This window comes from Tachyglossus aculeatus, chromosome 3 (assembly GCF_015852505.1).
Source record: "Tachyglossus aculeatus isolate mTacAcu1 chromosome 3, mTacAcu1.pri, whole genome shotgun sequence".
In the NCBI taxonomy this organism is placed as follows: domain Eukaryota; kingdom Metazoa; phylum Chordata; class Mammalia; order Monotremata; family Tachyglossidae; genus Tachyglossus; species Tachyglossus aculeatus.
Genome location: NC_052068.1, coordinates 53,122,983 through 53,136,595, shown reverse-complemented (window position 1 = coordinate 53,136,595; position 13,613 = coordinate 53,122,983). Strand labels below are relative to the sequence as shown.

Genomic DNA, 13,613 nt, shown 5'->3' with positions numbered 1-13,613 from the left:
AATCAGGTTTACAACACCTATGAGAAAACATAGTTGCCTCTTCCTAACCTGCAACTATGTCCAAATTCATTGGGGAAGAACCAGGAGAAGGCAATGGGGGAGGGTGAGCTGAAATAGGTGGGGAACATGGAAGCGTGTGGGAGACATGAGTGGACATAATGTTTGCTTGAACTGTATCCCCTCTTTGTCAGGTAGGAATCTTGCCTGTTGGAGAGTCAGGAGCAGCAGATACAGTGTGTTGAGTCGTGGCATAACCTAATGGAAACAGCACAGGCCTAGGAGTCAGAAGACCTGGCTTCTAATCCTGCCTCTGCCACTTGCCCACTCTGTGACCTTGGGCAATTCACTTAAGTTTTCTGTGCTTCAGAGTCCTCATTTGTAAAGTGGGGATTAAATATTAGTTCCTCCTTAAACTGGGGTTCTCATGTGGGACAGAGACTGTATCCAGACAGATTATTTGTATTTGACCCCTATGCTTAGTGCAGTTCTTGGCTTATGGTAAGTGCTTTACAAATATTATCATTATTATTCTTATCAGGAGGATGGGCAAGAACGGGGGAAACCAAATAACGAATAGGAGATGAAGGGAGGGAAAATGACTGAAGCAGGAATAGTGTACACAGAGAAGGTTGAGTCAGACTCTCCAGAGCTGGTCAACTTTCCTGGGGCACAGATAATAATAATAATTATGGTATTTGTTAAGCACTTACTACATGCCAAGTACTGTTCTAAGTGCAGGGGTAGATACAAGGTAATCAGGTTGCCCCACGTGGGGCTCACAGTCTTAATCCCCATTTTACAGATGAGGTAACTGAGGCACAGAGAAGTTAAGTGGCTTGCCCAAGGTCACACAGCAGACAAGTGGCAGATTGGGATTAGAACCCATGACCTCTGACTTCCAAGCCAGGGTTTTTTCCACTAAGCCACGCTGCTTCTCTAATACATCCGGAAGACTGGAAAGTACATATCTGTCCAATAGATTTGAATCATTCCATAAATACCCTATTGCAGCCTAATTTACTCAGAAAACCTCATACAGAGATTTTTGATAGCTTCAGAAACTAGGATTATCCAAAAATGTCTCAGGCACAAATAATTTCCTTCAAAATCCACAAAGAAGCAGCTTTTCATTTATGCTCTCCAATGTATTACAATAAGACAAGAAAATCGTATTATTTTCTGTATTCATTCTGTGGTTCTTGGGAATCTCATGATAAGCAAAGCACCAGGTCTCCAACTGCACAAAATGCTTACTCCTTTCAAAATCCCCATAAATGTGTGATTTTAATGTCCACTCCAAGGGGGCTGAGAGGCCCAAATCAACAGTAGCTTTCTGACATTCAATAGTAGCCCTACTGATCTCCCTCTGATGAAGAGGAAACAGAGACCCAACCTAACTGCAGGGACACACTGGGAAATTGGGAAAATCTAGACTATAAGATCCTCCTCTAGACTGTAAGCTCCTTGTAGGCAGGGAATGTGTCTACTAACTCTGTTAAAATGTATTCTCCCAAGTGCTTATTTCAGTGCTCTGCATACAGTAGTGTTCAGTAGAGAGGCAGCATGACCTAGTGGATGGAGCACTGGACCTCCTAGTGGACAGAGCATGGGATCTGGGAGTCAGAAGGACCTGGGTTCTAATCCAGTTCTGCCACTTGCCTGTCAAGTGACTTTGGGTAAGTCACTTAACACTTCTGTGCCTCAGCTACCTCATCTGTGTAATACGGAGTAAGACTGTGAGCCCCATGTGGGACTTGCATCCAAATTGCTGATAAGCTTTACCTATTCCAGTGTTTAGCAAAGTGCCTAGCACATATTAAGCACTAAGCAAATACCATGGAAAAAAATACATCATTGATTGACACAAGCTCTGAATTGTGGGACAAAACCAGGACAGCCACCATCAAAGCTGGACAATGATCCAGGGTCAGAACTGTTAGACCACTGTCCTTTTCATATCCAATGAGACCTTTAAACCAACCCAGATGCAGAACCCATCTCCTGTTTCATCTGTCTCCTTTCTCTATACCTATCAATAACCCTGTATAATCCTACTTCAGACCTCCCAGGATGGTTGAATCATTTTGCTAGCTGGATTCAGCAGGCCTAAAAGGGGAAGGAAGGAGACTGGTCAAAAGGTAAGTCAGCAGCAGAGGAGGTCATAAAACCCCAGTCACCCAATTCCAGTCACAGGTGGCTGTGTGATGTGATTCAGAAAATCACCCCAAATTACCAATAGCTCCTACACCTGGGGATTTTCTTGGCTTCCCTAGAGCACCCATTAGTAGAAAATGAAGGGGCCACCAGCATCAATGATCATCAACTTTGCTGTTGCTCTAATTATTATTATTATGGTATTTGCCAAGTGCTTACTATGTACCAAGCACTGTTCTAAGCGCTGATGGAAGATATTCTTGTTGCTGATGATCTGTCTTTATCCCCTGCCATAGGTGAGCTGAAAGTGGGGAATCAAAACAAGGACAGAGTAACTGTTGTAAAGACACTGGCAAACAAAGTCTCAGGCAATGCTGCATCCTACGCAGCTCTCGTCTATCTTGATATCTCCTCCCTCTTCATATCTGACAGACAATTACTCTCCCCTCCTTCAAAGCCCTATTGAAGGCATATCTCCTCCAAGAGGCCTTCCCTAAACCCTCTTTTCTTCTTCTCCCACTCCTTTCTGCATTGCCATGACTTGATTCCTTTATTCATCCCACTCCCAGCCCCACAGCACTTATACACATATCTGTAATTTATTTATATTAATGTCTGTCTCCCCTTCTAGATTGTAAGCTCATGGTAGGCAGGGAATGTGTCTGTTATATTGTACTCTCCCAAGTGCTTAGTAGAGTGTTCTCCACATTCATTCATTCAATCATATTTATTGAGCGCTTACTGTGTGCAAAGCACTGTACTAAGCACTTGGGAAGTACAAGTCAGCAACATATAGAGATGGTCCCTACTCAACAACGGGCTCATATAAATACCACTGACTGACCTACTGACTAGCAACTGAAAACTGGTAGTCAGTTGCTAAGGATGGGCTGGTATGGCACACTGCCATCAAGAAAGAAGAAGCTCTTATCAAAGAGGGGCTTGAGACAAGGAGGCAAAAGCCAAAATGATGCCAGGGACTGCAGAGAACAAAGGGTCAGGCCTGCTGTATAAACAGTGTGGTTGGGGTAAAGGCTTCTCCTTGGCCTTTTTAGTCCCCTCCTCACACCTAATTGGGGTAATTCCACTGTCACTGGCATGTTCTTTGAACATGAAGGGAAGCTATGTATTTTTGGTCTGTAGATTAATTAGGGTTGGACTGTGGGAAAAGGGGATAGGACAGTTTCAACTTTAGCTTGATAGACTGTGCCATTATGCATATTTACATGATTGAATACATGATTTGTACATATTTACTCTTGTACATTACTATTCTATTTATTTTGTTAATGATGTGCATCTAGCTTTAATTCTATTTGCCCTGACGACTTGACACCTGTCCACATGTTTTGTTTTGTTGTCTGTCTCCCCCTTCTAGACTGTGATCCCGTTGTTGGGTAGGGACCGTCTCTATATGTTGCCAACTTGTACTTCCCAAGCGCTTAATACAGTGCTCTGCACACAGTAAGAGTTTAATAAATATGATTGAATGAATGAATGCATTGGCCTAGGAATCTTGGTGAACTTCCTTGAGCAGCCAAATGAGAAGCTGCATGGCCTGGTGGATAGAACATGGGCCTGGGAGTCAGAAGGACCCGAGTTCTAATCCTGCTCTGCCACTTGTCTGCTGTGTGACCTAGAGCAAGTCACTTCATTTCCCTGTGCCCCAGTTACCTCATCTGTGAAATGATGATTAAGACTGTGAGCCTCATGTGGGACAAACCTTGTCCAACCTGATTAGCTTGTATCTAGCCTAGCGCTTAGTGCAGTGCCTGACACACAGTAAACATTTAACAAATACCATAAAAAAAATGCCATAAAATACCATAAAAAAAGTGTTCCTAACAGTTTCCCAAGTCCTTGTTTGATGATGGTGTCAAATGCTTTGTATATTCTACAAAAATAATAGATCATATCTGCTGTGCAGTATTTTGGTCTGATGTCACTACTGTTTAACTTATTCTGTGCTGTCACACTCAAAAAGCATGCGGAACATGGAATCGGGAGTCACACTATGCTTCCAATTAACTGGGAAATTCTCCCAAACCTATAGGTTCAGGGAATCATCAAGAATCTTTGTGAAATTACTGAACACTGACACTCATGCTCTTGAGGCACATATTCAAGACAACAATCAGATGATTACCAATCTCTTTGCAGATTCTACATGAGGCTTTGGGCTGACAAACCTCAAGAAAATTGTTGTTAGGGACCAGCTTAAATGGGCCATACCACCTGCTCACAACCAGAGAGTTTATTGGCAAGAGAAAACTTAATGCTGTCACTGAATTCTGCTATGTAGGCAACACAGTACCTTCCCATTCCTTCAGTGTGGAGTAGAGCATCTATCGCATCCGGCTTAGTCACACCCCACATATATGGATAAGATTCTACTGGCAAGAGTGTCATTTTTGGAAACACAGGACAAGAAGCAGCAGCCTTTCACCTTTCTCTCATTCCACAAGAACAGTAATGATGACAATAATAACAATGGTATTTATAAAGCTCTTACTATGTACCAAACCCTGGGGTAGATATAAGATCATCGGGTTAGGAACAGCAGCCAATAGGTTACAGGATACCAAGTTTTCCCAGTCTCTGGATACCAAAGATGTTTAATCCACTTGTCCAAATTACATTCACCCCAAACCTCATAAATTGGAAAAAGCAGGGCACATACATGCTCATTTTGACTATTTTATATGAACGCTCCTTGCCCTGAAGAACCTTGCATTTTACATCAACTTGTATGGTACTTGCACTTTTCACATCGTGTGCTTGGGTTTCTGCTGTACTTCCCAAGGACTTATTACTGTGTACTGCATGCAGTAGACACCCAGGTATCATCTATGCCTTATATGGTAAAAGACACTTAATAAATCTATGTTAAAGTGAAAACCCAAAATCCAATACCAGCTTTCATTACTAGTATAACTAATAGTTAGGCAGTGTGGTGTAGTGGAAAGAACATGGGATTGGACTTCAAAAGACCTGGATTCTAGTCTCTGCTCTGTCACCGATCTATTGTGTTTGAACTTGGGCAAGTCATTTCACCTCTCTGGGCATCAGTTTCCTCATCTGTCAAATGGGGATTGTGTAAACTGTGAGCACCGTTTGGGACAGGGACTGTTTCCAATCTGATCATTTTTTATCTAACCTGCACTTAGAATATAGTAAGTTCATAAAATACTTACTATACTATACTTACTATACTTATTACTATACTATACTTATTACTCAATTACTATACTTATTATTGTTGTTATTGGTTACTACTAACAGCTAGAATCTCCTTCCTGTTGGTATTAGTAACAACTGGCAGTAACAGATTTCAGGTTTCCATTAGCGACAGTCCACAGGTTGCAGAATGCTCAGCAGAGTTGAGGAGGAAAAGAAGCAAAACACTGAGAAAGAGCCACATAGAGGATAGCCAAGCACACAACTATATCCAAAGAGATATAGTATCACACAGAGATAATCCAGACCACAACCCCTTTCCTTTCCCCCATCACAAAGACATATAGAGATATAAACACAGAAAGGTGGCAAATCCAAATAACATTCACTGACACAGTCAAAGACGGAGAATGAGACAGAGAGATGGTAAGGGAGGCAGAATCAGGGATGAGCGAGACAGACAGACAAAAAGACACACAAAAAAGAGACAGATGCAAAAGAGAAGGAGGATGGGAGTGAGTTATGACTTGTTCAGGGAGCAACTATAGTGAACAGGGAGGGAGGAGGGAGGTTGGAGAGCGCTGGTAAGTGGGTGGGTGGGGAATGAAATCAAAGTTTCAAAGATTGCTGCTTATGTTCCATCAGAAAAACTTATATATTATAAATTATTTATTGATATTAATATCCATCTCCTCCTGAAGACTGTAAGCTCACTGTGGGCAGGGAACGTGTCTGCCAACTCTTTTGTATTGTATTCCCCTAAACTCTTAGTACAGTGCTCTACACAAGGTAAGCGCTTAATAAATGCCACTGATGATAAAAAAATCTTCAAGATGGGTTCCAGCTCAGAAACATTTGTACTGTCATACAAAATGCTCACACTCTCCCATATATTTAGCAGTGCTTTACTGAGGTTCTGTTAAAATCCTTACGAGCTCAATGCAATAAGCTCTGTGGCAGACTGGACTGTGTGGGCTCTGCTGTTGGCAATTATTCATCGTAAAAGTACTCTCCCTGCCTTTTTATTAATATATGAAACTTTTCATTAGTGTTGAGCCAATATCTCAAGAACAAGAAAATTAAAATTTAGATCCATTCCCCAGCCCCAAAGAGCAGGAGAAACCCTCTCATAAAGAGAAATCATTTCCCTTAAATTTTGACACAGCAGTTTTATGGGAGAGGAATAAAAATATGCAGTTATTGCTATAACTGATTAGACTTGCAAAGCAATGCCAAGTTCCAGACTCTCTCTTTCCTGGACAGAAGGCAGCCCAGGGAATTGGATCAAGGAAACGGGATCCCACATCCTATAACCAGGGTTTCATTCATCCATCCCATCTATATTATGAGCAATAAATACATCCTCTGATTCAGCTTTTATTGGTAAATATAGGTCCAGGCCTCTGGGTGTTTCTGAAGATAAATCTGTTTGTACTATTGCTCTTTAATGAAGGATTACAGGAGGAACAATTTTAGAAATATTTCTCTAGACACAAAATAAAATTTGATTCAGTACCACTGAGCATAAATACAAACAGTGGGATCAGTTTTGTCCTATAAAAACGTATACAACTATCAACTGCCTGAAAAAGGTCACAGTCTATTACACTATTTTATTTTAAAAAACAAACACTCATGCATTCTACTCTCCATCCAGAGCTTCCTGGGTCATAATCACACATCTTAGGAAGCAGCAGCAGCAGCAGAATAATAATAAAAATAATAATGTTTATTAAGAACTTACTATATGACAAACACTGTTCTAAGCCTGGAGTAGATTCAAGATAATCTGGTTGGCACAGTCCCTTATCCCACATGGGGCTCCCAGTTTATAGGGGAAGGAAAACAGGTATTTAATCCCCATTTTACTGATGAGGAAATTGAGAAACGCAGAAACGCTCTGGGCATGTTACTCCCTTCCTCAAAAATCTTCAGTGGATGCCAGTCAACCTATGCATCAAGCAAAAACTTCTCATTCTCGGCTTCAAGGCTGTCCATCACCTTGCCCCCTCCTACCTCACCTCCTTTCTCTCCTACAGCCCAGCCCGCACCCTCCACTCCTCTGCTTCTAACCTCCTCACTGTACCTCGTTCTCGCCTGTCCTGCCATTGACCCCCAGCCCACATCCTCCCCATGGCCTGGAATGCCCACCCTCCACACATCTGCCAAGCTAGCTCTCTTCCTCCCGTCAAATCCCTACTGACAGCTCACCTCCTCCAAGAGGCCTTCCCAGACAGAGCCCCCTTTTTCCTCTCCTCCTCCCCATCCCCCTGCCCTACCTCCTTCCTCTCCCCACAGCACCTGTATATATGTTTGTACAGATTTATTACTCTATTTATTTTACTTGTACATATTTACTATTCCATTTATTTTGTTAATGATGCACATTTAGCTTTAATTCTATTTGTTCTGACAATTTGACACCTGTCCACATGTTTTGTTTGGTTGTCTGTCTCCGCCTTCTAGACTGTGAGCCTGTTGTTGGGTAGGGGCTGTCTCTATATGTTGCCAACTTGTACTGCCCAAGCGTTTAGTACAGTGCTCTGCACACAGTGAGTGCTCAAATATGATTGATTGAATGAATAAATGAACAATTGAGACACCAAGAAGTTTAGTGACTTGCCCAAGGTCACTCAACATGCAAATGTGGCTCAGTGGAAAAGAGCACGGGCTTTGAAGTCAGAGGTCATGGGTTCAAATCCCAGCTCCGCCATCTGTCTGCTCTGTGACCTTGGGGCAAGCCACTTAACTTCTCTGTGCCTCAGTTACCTCATCTGTAAAATGGGGATGAAGACTGTGAGCCCCCCGTGGGCCAACCTGATCACCTTGTAACCTCCCCAGTGCTTAGAACAGTGCTTTGCACATAGCAAGCACTTAACAAATACCATCATTATTATTATTATTAAATGTCAGAGTCAGGATTAGAACCCAATCCTCTGACTGTAAAACAGTGCTTCTTCTCTTTCTTTCACCACATCTTAGCCAGTTAGGGTGGCATTAATGACTTGGGGAAGGAGTAGCTGCTCTGGGCCCATGGTCTTTAGGAGGACTTCCTCACAACCGTTAAGGGGACCCAACTGCCACCATCTGCTCTGTGTTGTTGATATCACAGGAAGATTATCCTCCACATTTCTGACAGAGCTACCGCAACTTCTCTCTGCAGAAGACGTGAGATAGAGTGTACAGGGCCTTATAGCATTCTGTAACGATGTTAGAGAAGCATCATGGCCTCGTAGAAAGTGTACAGGACTGGAATTTAGGAAACCTGGGTTCTAAGCCTGCCTCTGCTATTCGCCAGCTGTGTGACTTTGGTCAAGTCACTTCTTTGAGTACTGGTTTCCTGCTTTACAAAATAGGGCTTAAATACTGGTTCTCTCTCCCCTTTGATGGTGAGGCCCATGAAGGGACAGAAACTGTCTCTTATCTGAGTATCTTGTATGTGCCCCAACAATTAGCACAGTACTTTGCACATAGTATGTCCTTAACAAATATCACAATCATTACTATTATTGTTGTGAGAAGTCCTTGGATTGGTGGCTTCTTGAATCACCTTGGATCTCTTCAGCTGTGGCATTCCACCATTTGTCGCACATGTCCCTTAATTCAATTTACACTGCCATGATGAGTGCACCATAAACCTCTCTTTAGTCAGGATTACTAGATGTTATTAATAATAATAATGACATTCAATGCGTCAGGCACAGTATTCAGTACTGGGATGGATATAAGCAAATGGAGTTGGACACAGTCTCTGTCCCATGTGGGGCTTCCAATCTCCATCCCCATTTTACGGATGAGGTAACAGAGGCACAGAGAAGTGAACTGACTTGCCCAAGGTCACTCAGCAGATAAGTGGTGAAGGCTGGATTAGAACCCATGAACTTCTGACTCCCAAGAATAGTAACAATAGTAATGATTATGGTATGCTGTTGATGTATTGCTTGCTTTGCTGCAAGTATACCTTTAATCCTTGAGTCATTTCATCATACCAGCCCATTCATTCATTCAATTGTATTTATTGAGAGCTTACTGTGTGCAGAGCACTGTACTAAGCACTTGTAGCTTTGACTAACCAACCCCAGTGTCTTGATGGCTGTGAGTATTAATATTACTACTAATAGTAATAATAATGATAATTGTCATATTTGTTAAGCATCTACTATATGCCAAGCTATACTAAGCACTGGGGTACATAGAAGACAATCAGTTCAAACACAGTAACCGGCCCACATGGGGGTCAGTAGGAAGAAGAACAGTTATTCTTCTAGACTCTTCTAGACTGTGAGTCCACTGTTGGGTAGGGACCGTCTCTATATGTTGCCAACTTGTACTTCCCAAGCACTTAGTACAGTGCTCTGCACACAGTAAGCACTCAATAAATACGATTGATTGATTGAGTTATTGAATCCTCATTTTATAGATGAGGAAACTGAGGTACAGAGAAGCATAATGACTTCCCCAGGGTCACTCAGCAGGCAAGTGGCAGAGGCAGGATTAGAACCTGGGTCCTCTGACTCCCCAGCTCAATCCTCTTTCCGCTAGGCCTCACGGAGATGTGTCCCCACGTGGTTTACCCTGGAGCTTAGAGATGGGGATTCATGGTACAGCTGAATTGAAGAGTTTCTCCGGGAGCCATCTTGTAGAAATAGGCTGGCCTAGTGGATGCAGCAGGGGGCTGGGATTCAGAAGGACTTGGGTTCAAATCCCAGCTCTGACACTTCTCTGCTGTGTGACCTTAGGCAAGTCACTTAACTTCTCCGTGCTTCAGTTACCGCATCTGTAAAATGGGGATTAATATTGTGAGCCCCATGTGGGACATGGACTGTATCCAACCTGATTAGTGTGTATCTACCCTAGCTCTTAGTACAATGTCTGGCCCATAACACACATTTAACAAATACAAAAAAAAAAAAAAACCCAAAAAAACTTGGGGGTTTGAACATCCCTTTTTGATGCTTCAGCTGAAGATCAGAAAATGGATGACAACTTGATGGATGACTGCGGGGTTGACCCACCTCTTGTTATTTTGTATATTGATGGAGCCTTGGCTTGTTGGTGAGCAGGCCAACAGTACTGCTGACACTCTTGAATTGGGCCATTGATCCAGTCCCCCTATCCCACCCTCCCTCTCTTCCTGTTGTCCCCACTTCCCAACAGTGGCAGAGCACATTAAAGAGACCAGTGCAGGGGAGTGGGAACGGAAGGGAGCAGGGGCAACCTCAAGAAATTCAGAAATGGCAAGTGGGGTCAGCAACTGACTTGGGAGTTTAAACCTGATTCTGGCACTAACTAGTTATGGTGCTTATCAAGTGCTGATTATATGCCAATCACTGTGCCAAAAGCCAGGGTAGGTCTTGTTAGATAAAAGCCACTGACTGAAACACCTAACATAAGAAGTATAATTTACCCTTCTGCAGACCAGGCAATCAAAAAGAACCAAAGTAAAGTTGAAATCTGGCCAGAATCTGTAAGGGACCTCTCCCTGAATACTTCCCAAAATTGATCATTTCCACAGCAAACAGAAACTACTTACCATCTTCTTTACAACATTCAATCAGCTCTCATCCTCATATCTTACCTTGCTCATCTCCTACTACAACCCAGCCCACACATTTCACTCTTCGAACACCAACCTACTCTTTGTCTCTATCTCACCTATCTCACCACCGACTCCTTGTCCAAATCCTTCCTCTAGTCTGGTTCTCAGTTCCCCTTCATATCCAAAGGATCACTACTCTCCTCTATTTTCAAGCCTTTCTGAAATCACATCTGCTCCAAGAGGCCTTTCCTGACTAAGCCCTCATTTCCCTTATTGGCCCTCCTGTCTGAATCGCCTATACATTTAGATCTGTATCTATTAAGAACTCTATACTCACCCCACCCTCAGCCCTACCACGATTATGTGCATATCTTATACTTTTCCATTTCCCCTCACTGTAATTTATTTGAATGTCTATCTCCCCGTCTAGACTGTAAGGTCTTTGTGGGCAGAGATCGTATCTACCAACTATATTGGACACTGCCAAGTGCTTAGTGCCATGCTCTGCATACAGGAAGTGCTCAATATCACTGATCAATTGGTTAACAAATACTATTTTAATAGGAAATAAAATGAAAAAGGATACAAGAAAATGAATTCAAACAAAATCTTAAAACCACAAACTAAGATTTATGCCAGGAATATCCCATGAAAGATCATCAATCCCCCATTTCCCTGGTCTACCTCTCCATCAGTTTAATTAAGGGATGAGAAGCAGCATTGCCTAATGGAGATAGCATGAGCCAGGAAATCAGAAGGGCCTGGGTTCTAATCCTGACTCTGCCACTTGTCTGCTGGGTGACCTTGGGCAAATCACTTAACTTCTCTGTGTTTCAGTTACCTCATCTGCAAAATGAGGATTAAGACTGTGACCCCCATGTGGGACAGGGGCTGTATCCAACCTGATTAACTTGTATCTACCCCAGCACTTACTACTACTACTACTACTACTACTACTACTACTACTACTACTACTACTACTACTACTACCACTACTACTACTACTAGCATTTGTTAAGCACTTACTACATGCAAAGCACTGTTCTAAGCACTGGGGGGGATACAAGGTGATTAGGCTGTCCCACGTGGGACTCACAGTCTGAATCCCCATTTTACAGTTGAGGGAACTGAGGCCCAGAGAAGTGAAGTGACTTGCCCAAAGTCACATAGCTGATAAGTGGCAGAGTCGGGATTAGAACTCATGACCTTTGACTCCCAAATAAAATGTCTAGCACATAGTAAACCCTTAACAAATACCATAAAAAATAATAATCTGGTTTTACCCATGGATGATCAGTTCTGAAGAGGCCCTCCTCATTGATCAGTGTCTGGAGAGCAAATGGAAAGCAGAAATCCACTCCGATCTTTATCATGGCAAGGCCTGGGCTTAGCTCCACCCAGGGCCAACCCCCATTGTGGTGCCAAGAACTCATGATTCAGCCCCTTTGCTTCCTGGTAAATGTAATTTCTTCTTTTCTTCCCTATAATCAACTGGGTCTTTTGTATGACTTTTTGGAGAACCAAAGACTAGCCATAGCACAGGTCTAAGATTACCAGATGGCACAAAGTACATGGCCCATGACCTAAGAACAATAATAATAATTATAATAACAATGGTATTTATTAAGCAATTACTAAGTGCCAAGCACTGATCTAAGCACTGGGGTAGATACAAGGTAATCAGGTTGGACATAGTTCCTGTCCCACATAGGGCTCACAGTCTTAAACCTCATTTTACCTATGAGGTAACTGAGGCACAGAGAAGTGAAGTGACTTGCCCAAGGTAACACAGCAGACAAATAGCAGAGCTGGGATTAGGACCCATGACCTTCTGACTCCCAGGCCCATGCTCTATCCACTACAACATACTGCTTCTCAAGTAAGACCAGGGTTCATACCCTCATTTTACAGATGAGGAAACTGAAGCACAGAGAGGTCATATGACTTGGCTAAAATCACACAGCTGTCTAGCTTTCCTCTCCCCCTCGTCCCCCTCTCCATCCCCTCGTCTTACCTCCTTCCCTTCCCCACAGCACCTGTATATATGTATATATGGTTGTACATATTTATTACTCTATTTATTTATTTATTTATTTATTTATTTATTTATTACTCTATTTATTTATTTATTTATTTTACTTGTACATTTCTATCCTACTTATTTTATTTTGTTGGTATGTTTGGTTCTGTTCTCTGTCTCCCCCTTTTAGACTGTGAGCCCACTGTTGGGTAGGGACTGTCTCTATGTGATGCCAATTTGTACTTCCCAAGCGCTTAGTACAGTGCTCTGCACATAGTAAGCGCTCAATAAATACGATTGATTGATTGATTGATTGATTAGGGGCAGAAATAGGATTAGAACCTGGATCTTCCATTTACCAGTCATATGCTCTTTCCACTGAACCAAACTGCCCCTTCGTTAAGCTCCTGTTAGTGGATTGTTACTCTACCAATAGCATGTGAGCTAGCTTGGAGATCCCTGGTCTGACTCAGGGAAGCCAATGTAACTGCATAGGGAAATTCTTTGCTTACCCTCACACCTTTTCCCATACTCAAAGTTTGTGTCACCACAGATTGGATTAATGTTCATTCCTTGTGAAATAAATGCTCTTCTTCGACACAGGCATCTGAGCGGGCAAGGTTGCTCTCATAACTCTCAGAATGACTAAATGGCATCACGAAACGGAAATCTTCCAGTTCAGAGTGGGAATCTGGGGAGAGTTTTTGTTTCCTATCTTTGGGG

General features: G+C 42.5%; 1 protein-coding gene across 2 annotated transcripts in view; it reads right to left on the bottom strand.

The window, feature by feature from the left end:
• The window catches only part of FAM13C (family with sequence similarity 13 member C), a 141,377-nt gene that overhangs the window by 35,877 nt on the left and 91,887 nt on the right, over positions 1-13,613 (bottom strand). The gene's annotated exons all lie outside the window — the stretch shown is intronic.